Here is a 16,976-nt window from a genome sequence, read left to right on the forward strand (position 1 = left end):
TATGCCAGCAAACAGAAATGCATGCATCTAAGTGACTATATTATTCCTACATATATTATAGCAACAGAAGTGTGTATGCATCTAACTAGCAATCAGAAGTACATGCATTTATAAATCTCTAAATATTTACCTAACACACATATCTCCTTCCTTCTCTCCTTTAATTGGCTGTTGTAAGTACAAAATTATCATTTTGTGAAATCACTCACCTTCGACTATGTACATTTGTTGGCCATCCCACTGTATTCCATAGAACCAGAATACAAAGTGCCCACCCACTTTCAGTCTTTCTTGTTCTTTTAAAATTAGTGGCACTTCACTTAGACATCTAAAGCTTAAGTTACCCCCTCTTTCATAGCTAACTGTTAGTGCACACTACAGTGCTCAGAATATTAACCCATTTTTACATCCTACCTTTAAAATCTGCAACATTTATTGCAAGACCACCAATTATTGGTTCATAGGTTCATAGATTAGTACTAGGCTAACTGCCCTTTCGGGCCATTTGAAGCCAGGCCAATTACCCCATGTGAGAATCAAACCCTGCACCTTGTGTCTTTAAGGTAAACACCTTGAGTCCACATTCTGCCTGTCAGGGGTCATCTTGGGATTAGTACTTCTGTTTTCTCTTGGTGATAGAAGGAGCACAGGGACATTATTTCCTGGAGACTGCTGATCACTGTAAAGCTTAATAACTGCTTCCTAGGTGACAGCTTAGAATTTCTGCTTATATTCTTCACCTGGTGACAGAAGGAGCATAATGCATCGATTCCTATTTCTTGTTGGGCAGTGAGTGTCTGTTCTTGATGTTCCTGATTGATCTGGTTGCTACTCAAGGCATCTACCAGAAAATGGCCACAACAAGCATACCTCTCAAAGTCTTAGTGCAAGAAATCTGGAAGCATATCTCTCAACCTCTTAGTGCAAGAAATCTGGACAAAGCCCAACAAAATGCAAGTACAAAGGCCCACAAATAGGTACACATTTTAAATATTGCTCTTATAAACTTAGAAAGTAGCTACAGTAACAGGGTTTGTTTTAACATACATTTTCTGAAGTATTTGATGTCTGAAACTCAAATATATGTCATTAGTTAGTGATTTCAGCCCTCAGATCATTCAGATCATTCCAGTGATTTGCCAGAAATCTACAAATTTTATGACGAACTGACCAAAATTATGAGCCAAAAATCTGGACATTCTGCAAAAATCTGGACAGTTGAAAGGTATGAACACAGGCCTACAGACCCTTTCATCATCTGGGATAAGACTGTGGATCACCAAACAGGCTATGGCCTGCTTCTCATCTTGGGATTGGTGCTAATGTTTTGCTTCTGGTGAAACAAGAAGCAAAGGAGCATTGTAGCCCAGCAGAGTAAAGCTGTGGTGAGACCAGCACTAATAGTAGCCAGGCAGTAGTCATTCATGTGACTTTCTTCTTTTCATCATTCTTCAGAAGCTAATTCTTTGGTTTCAGAAAGTACTGCTTGATCTGTGTCTAACTTCAGAATATCTGCCTAAATACTTCATCCTTAAATTTTCAGGATCTACTTATTAGTTTCTCCTTAAGTGTATGTCAGTGCCCTGTATAGACACAGACACCTTGAGTGACATTTATCCTGTAAAAGCGTGAGTGAAATGTTACCAATACCTAGTTGCACACAGGACAACTAGTTTGCAGTGAGGGATGTATTTATACAATATCATTGAATGCAAAGGTCTCACATAAAAGTACTCCTACTGTCAATAAGGCTGTTAGTGGTACACACACTGCACCCATCATGCACAATTCAAAGCAGACACATTGACCCATGTATGCTGAAGCACTTATATGCAACCTTTCTAAACCCTGAAGGCCTAGACAATGTACACATAAGAAATGCCTCAGCAGCCTTGAATGCACTCTTTCAAAACAACACCCACATCAACACATACAGTCACACCTCATGGAGCCTCTTCTTCTATGCCCATAAGGCAAGCTACCACACAATCTAACATTCTGGCCATTGGAGACTCCATTATGAGACACATAGTGACTACGGTGTCTTGCGTACAGAGAGAAACAAAGTCATAAAATACCTCGATCTGCAGGCAGAAACAAGAGCCCATAAGGCAAGCTACCACACAATCTAACATTCTGGCCATTGGAGACTCCATTATGAGACACATAGTGACTACAGTGTCTTGCGTACAGAGAGACACAAAGTCATAAAATACTTCGATCTGCAGGCAGAAACGAGAGCCACATTGAAGAAACTTCAACAATTGGCTAAGCTTCTGGTGTCATTCAAAGGGGAGCCAGTATCTGTCTGCCTGAGAAGATATGATCGACAAACCATGATGATTTGCCAGAGATGGTCTGCACCTGTCACCCCTGGGATTCAGGTTACTGGCGAAAGCTCTTGCCACCCCTATAGTGCCTTTCTTAGGCAAGGTTCAAAGGATAAAACCACCACCGTAACATATACAAGCATGCAAAATCTGAAGATAATGCTACTCAATGCTAGAAGTCTAAACCTCAAAATGCACTCTCTTGAGGCACTCCTAAAAATGGAGAACATCGATATCTGTGCAGTAACTGAGACCCTGGTTCAAGACTCCAGAGAGCACCCCTGCAATACCAGGCTACAACTCTTACCACACTTTTCAGCCAGAAAATCAAGACCAAAACAGTAAAGGTGGAGGAGTGTCCATATTCACCAAGGATATTCACACCTCCAGGCTAGTTGCCCAACACAATGCATCTGAAATTCTCCAGGTGCAACTAACACTAGGTAAGACTGCAATCCAAATTGTAGCTTGCTACAGATCTCCCACTATGCCCCAAGATTCTCACTACACCTTTCTAAACATACTGGAAAATATTAAGATACAACCAAACACCCTAATACTGGGTGATTTCAACTACCCTGCCATTAACTGGGAAAACTACTCATGTACCAACTCCTTTTCACAACGGTTCTTGGAATTCATAAATTCCAATGCCCTGGATCAACTAATCCATTGTCCCACCAGGGGCTTCAATATCCTAGACCTGGTCATTACCAACATGGGAGATAGATCCACACCAGTGGTCACCCCCTCATTGGTCAGATCTGACCATAAGCAAATCACCCTTGACATCCACATCCCACTCCCACCCCCAGTAAGGAAACCTCCTTAAAAAACTTCTCCAAAGTCGACTTCATGCTACTGAAGTCAGAAGTGACAAACTTCACGACACCCATGCAGATGGGATCTGAAAGTTCGACTGCAGAATCCTACACTAAGACACTGTATGAGCACATCCACTCATGCATGAATCGGGCCATCCCAAATAGAACCATGATGCTCTTCTCCAAAAAAAAGGAAGCCAATCTGGTGGTCCCCTGCTATAAACAAACTATACAACATTAGGAAGAAACTGTTGCAGAAAAGAGGAAAATCCCAGGATGCAAAAAACTCCCTCACCAGCCTCAGTAAGAAGCTGAGATCCCTCATAAAATCCTCAAAAGCTAGTTACGAAAATGAAATTGCCAAAGATTCCAAAGACAACCACAAGGCATTCTATAGTTATGTGAAAAATCTAAATGACAATGCTCAGATCTGCTGTGAACTACAACAGAATGGCATTAAATATACTGATCCCATGGATATTGCCAATATCCTAGCAGATCGCTTTAGTGGCAACTTCACCCCCCTCTCTCCCCCTAAAGGGCCCATCTCAATACCAAAAGATTGCCAAATTCCGGTAATCATGGCCACACAGGTAGAAACCGCACTCTCCAAAGCTAACAATACAGCATCCATGGGACCAGATGACATCCCAGGCTGTGTACTACATGAACTACAAAATGAACTGGCACCTCACCTAAGTGTCATGTTTAATCATAGCCTCGCCTCAGGCTTCGTGCTCACTGAGTGGTGCACAGCTACAGTTATCCCACTCCACAAGGGGGGATCTGCCTTGGATCCCGGGAACTACGGTCCCATTGGTCTGACAAGCCTAATCTGCAAGGGCATGGAACGCATTATCATGGAACTCATAAACAAAGACATTGACAACCTTTAAACACTGGACCCCACCCAGTTTGGGTTTGTGAAGGGCCAATCTTGTCTCCTGAATATGACTGACTTCTTCGAATCAGTCTCCAGAGCTGTGGACAAGAATAAGGCGGTCCACAAGCCTATCTGGACTTTTCCAAGGCTTTCAACACCATCCCCCACTCTGGAATCATAGATAAACGTACTAAGGTGGGCATAAATCCCTACGCCACTCGATGAGTTGCCAACTAGCTTACTTAAAAGTAGCTGACTCCGAATCCAGCTCCAGACAAGTGACAAGTGGAGTACCTCAGGGTTCAGTCCTGGGACCACTCTTGTTTGGCATCTACTTCTCTGAGGTACAGGCCAACACTAAGGGTCTCTGGCTAACAAAGTTCGCAGATGACTGCAAACTGGGAGCCATTACTGAATCCCCAAATGATGTGGATATTCTACAAAAGGGCCTTACAGAAACAGATGCCTTGTGCTAGAGCCATGGGCTCAAGCTTAATGCCAAGAAATGTATAGTTATCCCCTTTGGAAAAAAACATGTACCCATGAATTATAACAAAGGTGGCAGTACACTAAACATCGAAAGTGTGATGAGAGACTTAGGGACACACGTGGACAGTGGTCTCACTTTCGATAACCACATTGTCACAACAGTCAGGAAATCCTACTATGTGGCACACCTCATTACTAAGGACTTTTCATCCACAAAAAAGGAGGTCTATGTCCCACTGTACTCATCCCTCATTAGACCCATTATAGAGTATAATGCCCCGTTTGGTATGTACCTCACAAGACATCTGCAACAGCTGGAAAGGCCACAGAAATACCTCACTAAAAGAATCAAAACTCCAGCTATATTCTGTGGCATATCATCTACTCAGAGGTGATCTCTGCTTAATATACAAGGCCATGTCAAACCCTGAGCTGTTGGACATGCTCCACTTAAAGAAATCCCAGTCCCTCAGAGCCACACGCTCCAGGGATCTAAACCTTGTCATCACAATGAACAAAACATGCTGGAGGGATAGGTTCCTGACCCAGAGACTCCCCATACTCTGGAATAGACTATCCATACATGTCAAGCAGAGCGCCTCATTGGCCCTCTTCAAAAGGAACCTTGATGATTGGATGGGAGATAGGAAATTCACCCCAGGGATCATGTCAGTCGGCCTGCTAGACAGGGGTCCAGAGAAGTAAATATTGTGGGAAGAAATATCCAGGGAATTGTTATGGCTAGGCTTGTACAGGCCCTAGGGCTGATAGCCTAGTACCAACCTATGAACCTAAGAAAGATACCCAGACAGTTTCAATAGTAGTAGGAGCAATTGGTCTTATAAAAAAGAATTTACAATCTTATTTAGATATGTTACCAATTCATGTAACATCGTACGAATTGCAGAAGGAGTCATTACTGGGCACATTGCGGGTGCTGCAAAGAGCATTTTTGGCTAACATCAAAGAGTGAAACAATACTAATTTCATGAACTTTAATCATATTTTAACTTAGGAATGGGGTCCATTCCCGTCATGGTATTAGAAACCCAAAATACTTAGAGAAATTAAAAAAAGACACACTGATAAGTAGTGTCAGTGAAATGTTATTCAATGCTTACTTGCGAAAACTTTTTTTTTTTTATTTACGGCTTTGCTTGCTTTGCCTTGAACAAAATTGTTTATCTTTTCTTGGTGTCAAGTGATGAGCCCAGAGTGTGAGGTGCTGAGGGTAGCTCAGTAGCAGTAGTATTTTGCTTTTAATTTTAAGATAATAAACTCCAATTATTTTTTTAACTTAAAAAAATTCCACCCTCAGTAGTCTTGAGATAGATATATCTCATTGGCATACGCATCAGCCTCTTAGTGCAAGAAATCTGGACAAAAGCCCAACAAGATGGGGGACAAAGGCCCAAAAATCGGGACATATTTTAAATGTTGCTGTTAAAAACTTAAAGTTGCTGGAGTAACAGGGTTTGTTTTAGCATACATTTTCTGAAGGATTTGAAGTCTGAAACTCAGATGCATGTCATTGTTTAGTAACTTCTATCCTCGGATAATTCTAGTGATTTGTCACAAAACCACACATTTTATGAGGAACAGACTAAAAATATGAGTCAAAAATCTAGGCATTCTGTGAAAATCTAGACATTTGAGATGTATGCTCACTGGTGCATTTTAGCAAAAAAAAAAAAAAAAAAAAAAAAAGACTCCAAAATGAACCAGCCACGAGAATGTATGTTTTCAGTTAGCACACAGTATTGCTTCTCTCCTTTTACTTAGTAATAGATAATGCTGAACTAATCCATAGACTGGCCTTGTATTCTTTGTTATAACTGATAGCAGTGTTTTACATGCAGTCCTTCAACACTGTCCAACACTGCTGTAGGGAATGTACACCCCAGTCGTCATCATGAACAATTTTTTCATGCAGGTTCATTTGTTGGGGGTGGGGTGGGAGGTTGAACAGGTCAGTAGATAAAACGTGGATCTGCTTAACAGAATTCATTGTCCATAGCAACTATCCATGAATGTCTTTTTTAATTTAATTTTTGATATGGGTACATTAAATGAGAAACAAGTTAAATTGCATTACTTTTGCATTTATTTCTTGTATGATCTCACTCAAGAGGTTAGAGGTGTAGCCTTTTAGCAAGTGATTATTTCTTGAGGTTGAGGAACAGTCTGTGTAAGAGCAAATGGTAATGGTCTGGCATGTCTGTTGTTTTGTGTGCGTGTGTGTAAGTGAGTGCATCCATGAGTATACTCTGCAGTACAAGGTACATTACTGGCACCAGATTTTCTTTAAGGTGATCACAGCCTGCCAGGTTGAAATTTACTAGAGAGAACTGGCAAAGGAACCCAAGGTGTTATGAGCAAGTAACTAGAGAAAAAAAGGTAACAGAGTGGGAAAAGGCCAAGAAGACATTTGGACTGCGGACTAGAGACTATGTTCCCTATCAGAATCTGATATCAGAGTATAGGCAAAGAGGGCACGACAGGGGATCCTACGTGAAAGACCATCTCTTGTATAGAGTTTTTAGTTGAGTCTAGAACAGATGCTGCTGTTTAAAAAAAAAGGGATAATTATAGGGCATATAAAATATTGCACAACAATTGTAGGAGTCAATTGTAGGAGGTTAGAAAAGATTGGAAAGAGAGATTTGGTAAGCAATTCACAGGGAAACAATGGAAGGACATATGTATGACTCTCAAATATGCAACACAGTCAAGAAGATTTCATGATTTTTGCTTGGAAGTGTTTGAATATGTATTTTTTTTATACCCCAAGCATACTCTAGATTTTTTCCTCAGGTAAATGGCAAATGTTGGAGGTGGGTTGGAGACAAAAGAGGTAACTGAGAACATATGTTTTGGGAGTGTAATGAGTTAGCAGACTTTAAAAGTTCCTACAGAGTACTTCCCTGCATAGTACTCTGTCAGAAATATTAGGTGAGCAAATGGGTGTAACTAAGGAATTTTTTTTTTTTGAGGTGGGGATACATGATCTGTGTTGCCTAGACATAATAAGACCTTAAGTTTAATTCTGGTGGCTGCCAGAAATCAAATACTAAAAAAAAAAAAAGCAAAAAAAAAATGTCAAAGCAAAAAAACTTCAAAGACCAATTCACGTTAGGTTCAAGCAAGGCACCCTTTATTACTTGCAGCAAGGAGACAAAGCATGTTGGCACAAGCTTTGTTTGAATTACTGGTGATTAGTATGTTATTCTTATACAGTTCTCTTCCTGTCACACAGAAAATTTTACTATTCTATTGCTGATGTAGTTAGACACAGCTTTCTGTATGTTCTACAGAAAATGTTACTAGCCTTATTGCTGACTAAGTTAGATTATCTGCTGTTTTGCAAAACATCTTGAGAAAAACAACCAACCCTTCACCGAGCATGATTAAAGCAGTACACAGAGCTGAGCTCCAGGAAAGTTTGGGGACTATGCTCCCAGACAGAATGTCTCAGAGCTGTGGTTATCTGGGCTTTCTGCCACAGAGGAAAGGGCTGTCGGGCCTTGGGCTTATTTTAGCCTATTTTACCTTTTCAATTCTTCAATTGTACTGTTCTAATACATGTGTTACATTTTGTCTAGATTAAAGGTACATTTCTAGCTTTGGTACAAGTAATGCTGACTATGGTTTAAACTTTCAAGCATCTATTGTTTTCTTTATCAATGCTTCTAGCAGCTGCATACTTTCTCATAGCATAAGCAGAAATGAATATCTCTTTGTTAAGTTTCATGACATTAGCAGAAATGAAATGTCTCTTGTTATTTTCATGACATTAGCAGAAATGAAATGCTTCTTGTTAAGTTTCTAATAGCTGTGCAGATTCATGCAGTGTAAACAGAATAAATGTATTAACCCTTTTAAACCTCGAATGCACTAAGCATGCATATTACTATTGCACGTTTTTCTAACAAAAAACAAACAAAAAAAACAATGGAAATCTGAGTCTAAACCAGGTGTATTTTGAAGCTGTTTTATATTGTAACAGAGATAATAGAACTGAAAGTGGAATATTTAAAAAAGGGTAGGAGCAAATTACATACACAAAAATGGAAATTATGGGAATGGTACATGCAGAATAATGTTCTGGAGGAGGAATGAGGTTTAAAGGAAGACAGGAATTGATCAACTCAGATTTGATGGACATGCTCCACCTAAAGAAATCCAAGTCACTGCGAGCCACTTGCTCTAGTGAGCTAAACCTCGCCACAACAATAAATAGAACATGCTGGAGGGATAGATTCCTGTCACAGAGACTCCCCATGCTTTGGAACAAAATTCCTAACTACATTAGGCAGACCCCTCACTAACACTCTTCAAGAGAATCCTTGACGAGTGGATGGGTAACAGAAAATACACCCCTGGGATCACTTCATTGGCTCTTCTTGACAGAGGCTCAGTTAATTAATCAATGGAGCAGTGAAAGCTGACACACTCCGGCTAGGCTTATAAATGCCCTCAGGCAGATAGCCTAGTACCTGCCTATGAACCTATGAACCTATGATGTCCTCCTCACCAGGCTTAGTAAGGAAAAAGCCAGGGTTAGTTGCTTATCAGGGGCTAAGATCTGCCATATTATGCACACACTCAGCTCATTGGACCACAAATACCAGTATGACTCAGCCATAGTCCATTTGGGTGTAAATGACCTGAGACGTACCTCCCTAGAATATATGAAGAGACACCATGGAGCTGTTGGAATATGTGTCCCAGGTTGGCATGCATCTAGCATTGAGCAGCATTTTACCTTCTCCAAGGATGATGCCATAATATGAACAAAAGATGAATGACTTTAATAATTGGCTTAGTTTCTGGTGTCATTCTAGGGAAGTGCAATATTTGTCAGCATGGAGGGTGATGGTTAACAGACCATGCAGCTTTGCCAGGAATGTTCTGCACCTCTCCCCTCAAGGCTTTTGAATATTAGCAAAAACATTGTCTTCACCCATAATGCCTTTTTAGGCAATGCCAAACTGAAAGTACTTCCAACAAAGCAAATCAAAACCAAGAAAATCTAAAGGCATTACTGCTCAATGCTAGGAATCTAAACAAAAAACTCCACTCCCTGGAAGCTTTCTTCACCCTAGAGAATGCTGATGTCTTTGCAGTCACTGAGACATGAATTAAAGCCGTGGAAAGCACACTGACAATACAAGGTTATAATGCCTTCCACATCTAGACCAGCTACTATATAGATGCGGACTAAAGATGGAGGTGTCTAAATTTACATCAGAAATAAATACACCTCAATGCTGGCCAAACAGGACAATGCAGTTGAGCTACTTCATGTTCAAATCATCATAAGCAAAATCCAGTACCACTTCTTGCAAGCTATAGGCCCTCCTCTATGACCCGGGAAACCCATGCCATGTATTTAAACTTATTGGAAACAAACACCATCCAACCCAATACCATATTCATGGGTGATTTTAATTACCCCCCCATTAACTGAAAATCCTATACGACATCAAACATACAGGCACAGAGATTGCTGGATTTTGTAAGCACAAACTACTTGGACCAGACTGCAACCATACTGGATTTGGTCCTCACTTATATGAGAGAGAGCTGCACCCCCCCCCCCAGTGTAATGTCTTCCCTGGTAAGGTCAGATGACAAAATGGTCTCATTTGTAGGAAAAACAAAGCCTAGACCCCCAGCTAACCCTGGAATACTCAGGAACTACTCTAAGACTAACTTCCTGCTATTAAGTGATAACCTGGCAAAATTTCAAACCACCATAAACCTTGAGAAGTCCACTGCCTATGCAGAACTGCTCACAGAAGCCCGATACAAGCATGCTAATAGCTTCACAGAGGCAGCTGTACCCACCAGGAAGATGTACTGAACTAACTCAAAAAACAAGCCACCCTGGTAGAATCAAAATATTAATAGGCTTTATAACAAAATAAAGAAAATCATGGCAAAGATTAGGAAGTGCAGCACCCAACAGGATGAAGGCACTATTATCAAACTAAACAAACAACTCAGTGGACAAATAAAGTCTACCAAAGCCAAATCAGCGGTAAATTTGACCTCCCAGGCTAAAGACAACCACGAGGCATTCTTTAGCTATGACCTCAACCTCAAAGGCAATACACAATTGTTTGCAGAGCTCAATGTAAATGAAACCACATATACTGTGCCAGAAGATATAGCAAGCCTATTATATGATAAATTTAGCTCCAAATTTACCTCTCTTTCCCCTCAACCTTCCCTCAAGAAATACCATCAAATATAACTCCCCCTTGCTATCACTAGGGAATAGGTCCTTAATGCTCTCTCTAAGGCCAAGAACAGTGCATCAATGGATCCAGATAATATTCCAGGATGTCTTCTAAACAGTATGAAATATGATCTAACAGGCCCTTTGGAATTGCTATTTTAACTGTAGCCTCCAAAAAGGGTTCATGCCTCACTAATGGAGAAAATCAACAATCATTCCTCTGCACAAAGGTGGGCCATCTGCAGACCCTGGAAACTACAGACCCATACGTCTCATAGGTTCATAGGTTCATAGGTTGGTACTGGGCTATCTGCCCGAAGGCATATATTAGCCCAGCCACATTGTGCGGTATTCACTTCCCCTTTAGTAGTTCCCTAGACCCTTGTACTAGCAGCTAGTACCCTTGGCCCTTATCTAGTAGTGCTGTTGGTGTGATCCCTGGTGTAAACTTTCTGTTACCCATCCACTCATCAAGGTTCCACTTGAAGAGTGATAGTGAGGGGCTCTGTCTTATGTAGATCGGGCTCCTGTTTCATAGTAAGGGAAGTCTTTGTGAAGGGAATCTATCCCTCCAGCATGTTCTATTCATTATTGTGTTGAGGTTTATATCCCTAGAGCGTGTAGCTCGAGTAGATTTGGTTTTGCTAAGATGGAGCATGTTCAACAATTCTGGGTTGGACATGGCTCTGTACGTTAGACAGAGATCACCTCTGAGAAAGCGGTATGCAACAGAGAACAGTCTTAGCTTTTTCAATCGTGCTGCATAGGGCAACTGTTTGAGGCCAATAATCCTCTTGGTTAGGTACCTCTGTGGTCTCTCCTGCTGCTGGAGATGTCTAGCCAGGTACATTCCAATTGGTGCATTGTACTCAATAATGGGTCTGATGAGGGAAGAGTAGAGGGGCACCATTACATCCTTAGAACTTGATGCAAACCCTTTTGTGATCAGATGGGTCACACAGAAGGAATTTCTAACCACTTTGGCAACATGGTTATCAAAGGAAAGCTGACTATCTACTTGGGTCCCTAGATCCCTTATTTCTTCTTCAGATTTCAGGGGATTACCTCCTATGTTGTAGTTTGTGGGTACTCTGTTTTTTCCAAAGGGGATTACTACGCATTTTTTTGCATTTAGCTTGAGACCATGGCTTTGACACCATGCATCAGTCTCATTTAGGCCCTTCTGGAGGATCTCCATGTCGGCCGGAGACTCTATTATAGCACCCAGTTTGCAGTCATCCACATACTTAGTCAGCCACAGCCCTTCCGTGCTTGCCTGTACTTATGAGAAGTATATGCCAAACAGGAGGGGCCCCAGGACAGAGCCCTGAGGTACACCACTTGTTACTGCTCTGGATTCGGACATAGATTCCGCTACTCTTACTTTATGGGATCTGTCTGAGAGCCAATTTGTGATCCATCGTGTGACGTAAGGGTTTATGCCCAGGCTGGTGAGCTTATCAATAATACTTGAATAGGGAATGGTGTCAAATGCTTTAACTAGGTCAAGGTAAGCCGTGTGTACCTCCTTTCCCTTATCTATAGCCTGAGTAATTGTCTCAAAGAAATCCACCAGGTTCAGGAGGCATGATCTGCCCTTGACGAAGCCGAATTGTGTGGGGTCCAGCGACTGGAGGTTCCCAATCTGTCCATTTATGAGATCCATAATGATTTGCTCCATAGCCTTACAGATCAGACTGGTCAGGCTTATTGGTCGGTAGTTCCCAGGGTCAGTTGTGGCCCCACCCTTGTGTAGTGGGACCACTGTTGCCGTGCGCCATTCTATGAGCACATATCCTGTGGAGAGGCTGAGACTGAACAGGGTATTAAGATGCGGGGTTAATTCCTTTTGGAGCTCACGTATGACACAGCCTGGGACACCGTCTGGTCCCATGGAGGCAGTGTTTTTAGCTTTAGATAGAGCCTTGTTAACCAACGTATCAGTAATAATTGGACTTACACAATCCCCTGGAATGGTAATAGGCCCTGTATGTGGTGGTGGTGGTGGTGGGGGGATTTGCACTGAACCTGTCAGCCAAGATGTTGGCAATGTCAGAAGGGTCATTATATTTTGTTCCATTTTGTACTAGCTCAGAACAGACCTGAGCATTACCATTACGGTTTTTGATGTAGCCATAGAAGGCCTTATGGTTATCCTTGGCATCCTTGGCAACTTTCTTTTCAAAACTAGCTTTAGTTGACTTGATGAGGGCCCTCAATTTCTGTCTCAGTAGTATTATATGCAAAGCCATGGAAAAAAACATTATGGAAATGATCAATAATGATATAGTAAACCTCCAAACAATGGACCCCAGCCTGGTTTGGTTTCATCAAGGGCAGTTTATGCCTACTCAACCTAGTGGTCTTCTTTGAGAAGGTCACCAAAGGAATGGATGATGGCAAAGTGGTTCACACTGTCTACCTTGACCTGGCCAAAGCATTTGTCACAATACCACACTTGGGCTTTATTGACACACTCAAAAGTTTAAGTACAAACCTGTATGTTACCCAGTGGATAGTCAATTGGGTCACAGACAGGACCCAGGGCGTTAGAGTTGAGCAGTCCATCTCTAGAAAGAGGCCATTCACAGATGGAGTCCCTCAGGGATCAGTCATTGGTCTGCTCCTTTTTGGCATTTACTTTTGTGAAGTAAAGGCCAATGTCAATGGTCTCCAGCTGACTAAATTTGCAGATGATTGCAAATTAGGAGCTGTCATTGAATCCCACGCCACCACAAATGTTCTCCAAGAAGGGTAGACACAGACAAAAACTGGTGTCAGCTATGGACTAAAATTAAACGCCAAGAAATGCATCAATCTCTGGTAACTATTACATTGATAATATACCCCTTAGAGCTGATGCAGTAGTCAAGGAATAAGGGACACATACATAAAGTAATCTAGCCTTTGACCATTATGTGTCTACAGTACTGAGGAAATCATTCTGTGTTGCACAACTTATAAATGAGGTATGGCATCTCGGTCCAAGGAAGTCATTGTTCAACTGTATTCAATATTCATCAGACCTGTCATTGAGTACAATGCCTCTTTGTTGTGTACCTAACCAGGTTTATCCAACAAATGGAATATCCACAGAGGTTCCTAACTAAAAGAATACAGGGCATAAGTAAAATGTCCTATGCTGACAGCCTCAAGGCCCTATCCCTGTATTCTGTCTCCTACAGGCTTTTGAGGAGAGATCTATATCTTGCATACAGGGCATTGACAGACCCCACTTTGATGGATCTCCTGCATATCCACAAAACAAACAGCAGTAGAATTACCCATTCTAAAGACTTGAACTTTGCCTGTGATATAAATAGCACCTGCTGGAGAGACAGGTATGTATCCCAAGGACTTCCCCATCTCTGGAACAGACTTCCCATCTAAGTGAAGCAGAGTTCCTCCCTAACCCAATTAAAGTGTAACTAGGACAATTGGATGGGGAATAGGAACTTCATCCTTGGTTTGGCACCTATGTCTCTAATGGACACAGGTAGCCTATAAATGTTTCATCTCCCATGCCCCTAGTTACACTTAACAAGGGTACCAGAACTTGTCAGAGATTTGGGATGCATGGCTAGGCCTAAAAAGTACCTTGTGACCTAGCAAACAAGTATGAACTTATGAACCTAAATCTAAAATAGACTTTAGTTATTTTTTTTAACAGAAAAAGGACCATATAACTGTAGAATTGTAAACTGTACATTTTTCATGCAGAAACACTTGAATTATTTATTTTTAAGAGCTCATTTGCCTCCTTCCTTAGCAACAACTTCTCTCTGAAGGAGGGGCATCTTGCAAGGTATGAAACTGCGTAAGATTAAAGAAAAATAACTGTTTAACATTTACAGTGAAAAGCAAATATATTAACACATAGTTTGCAGTGAATACAAATAAACTTACAAAAACTAGACAACACCTGCTTTGGAAATAAAGTAGAGAAAGCACAAAAACTGATAAAATGTGTTTAGGCTTCATCTCCTTCAGTTAACAGAGTATAGTTCATACTGTCCATAATATATTTTTTAATCATGCCAATATCATAAGGTCATATTTGGCTGGTTTTCAGTCAGAAGCAGACGATTTCTCAAGTCCTCAGAGAGGCACTGACACTACTTAGGAATAAATTGACCTACCACTGAGCATACTGCCACACAAGCAGTAAGCACTTATTTAATGGACTATACATGCCTCCCTTGAGGATGACAAAGGGAATTAGAGTTAACCTAAACATAAGAGTAGACCTTACAACCTAATTCTTTGGTAGCATTCCTGTTTTCTACTTTCTCGATATCTGCCTGCATTCCCCTTCAGTTTTAAGTTTTATGAAAAGCAGGTTCTTCCTTGAATCCACCCACAGCTTCCCATCTCCTAATTTCCTTCGGGTCTACTGTTTTATTTATTTATTTTGACATTTGCTAACCAGGTTAGGCCGAGTCAGCACGAGCTCATTTTCAGTGAAGGCCCTGGGAGAAAAGCTCCATACAGAACACTTATCGAGCAGAAATAACAGTAATTACAGAAAGTACAAATAGTTTCAAAGAACCTGACAGACTCTAAATACAAAGGTAAAACTAGAAACCAATAAAATCTGAAATACAGCACAAAAATAAATCAATCAATCAGCAGGCAGTGAAGTAACAGAATAACAGAAGACAAAAGTTACTATAGTTACGTCAAAATCTCAAAATACAGAACCAAGTAATGCAAATCATCAAGCTCTGGGCTAAAGAAATACCCAATCAAATATAACCAAGTAGAAAACCAAAGGCAGTATCTATGCAGGATAGAGAGGACATCAGGACTGTAGATAGGGTTACACTTAAAGTACACAAAGTGGTTTAAAAAGGATGGGCAAGGGGATTAGGAGACTCTGAGCACGAAGAGCAGCACAGTCAGAGAAATTAGGTTGGGCTTTGGCAGGAGCAGATGCATGAGTTCAGTAGGGTACATTTTAAAGCTTTTTTGTAGTGATGGGTATTGGATAAAGTTTGGATGGACAGAGGAAGTTTATTCCAAGCTGAAGCAAAAGAGTAGCTGTATGGATGTTGACCTATTGTTCTTTTGGGTTTGTAGATTTCCAGGAGAAGCTGGTCAGAGTTCCAGAGTGAGCAATTGGAAGTATAGAAGGAGATAAGGGATGATATTGTGGGTAATGAGGTAGGTTTGTTGAGAATGGAGTGAGTAAGGAGCTGTTGAACTAATAGGAACTGGTGGGGAAATTCTAGCCAGCTTAAGGATTTGAGAGAAAGGCAGTGGTGTGAGTTGTAGGGCTGGTTACCAATGAACATAGCAACTTTGTTATAAGTAAGTTCAATCTTAGACATTAGAGAGGATTGTAAGTTGGTTAAGATCACAGAAGCATAAAGTAGATGAGAAGGAGCTGTTGAACTAATAGGAACTGGTGGGGAAATTCTAGCCAGCTTAGAGTCTCACATAACTCAACCACACCACTGAATCAAACACATAAACACACTAAGACATACTCGGAGGCTCTGAGTAAAAATTTACCCAAACAGCAGAGGCCTCCAAAGCAGACACCCAAGCAACTTCAAACACAATACACCACACAAACAACACATAAACAACAAAATCAGTGTGCAAAGCAGTCACTGCCCTTAAGGCCAAATACAACACCAAACATACTTGTCATAGGTGACTCCATAGTCAGACACACTGACGTCCCGCTCACCAGACTGAGTAAGGAGAAGGTCACAGTAAGCTGCCTGTCGGGCACTAGAATCTGCCACATAACACAAGCACTCAGGTCTCTCAACAGCAGGTACAAGTACGACTCAGTCATTGTCCACGCTGGTGTCAACGACCTGAGACGTACCTCCTTGGACTACATGAAAAGAGACATTGAGGAGCTCTCTGATTATGTAGCCCAGGCAGGTATGACCCTGACCTTGAGCAGTATCCTACCTTCACCTAGAATGATGCCACAATACAGTGATAAGATGATCAGCTTTAATAATTGGCTTAAATTCTGGTGTCATTCAAAGGGGATCAATGTCTGTCTGCCTGGGATGACATGCTGGACAAGCCACGCTGCTTCAAGGGACGGCTTGCACCTGTCACCCTAGGCTTCCAGATATTGGCAAAGGCTCTTGCCACCCCATAGTGCCTTTTTAGGCAAGGCTCAAATTCTAAACCTACCACCCTAGAACACAAAAAGTAAAAACTAAGGGTAATGCTGCTCA

This window comes from Protopterus annectens, chromosome 1.part1 (genome assembly GCF_019279795.1).
Source record: "Protopterus annectens isolate FY-2018-M chromosome 1.part1, PAN1.0, whole genome shotgun sequence".
NCBI classification, from domain to species: Eukaryota; Metazoa; Chordata; order Ceratodontiformes; family Protopteridae; genus Protopterus; species Protopterus annectens.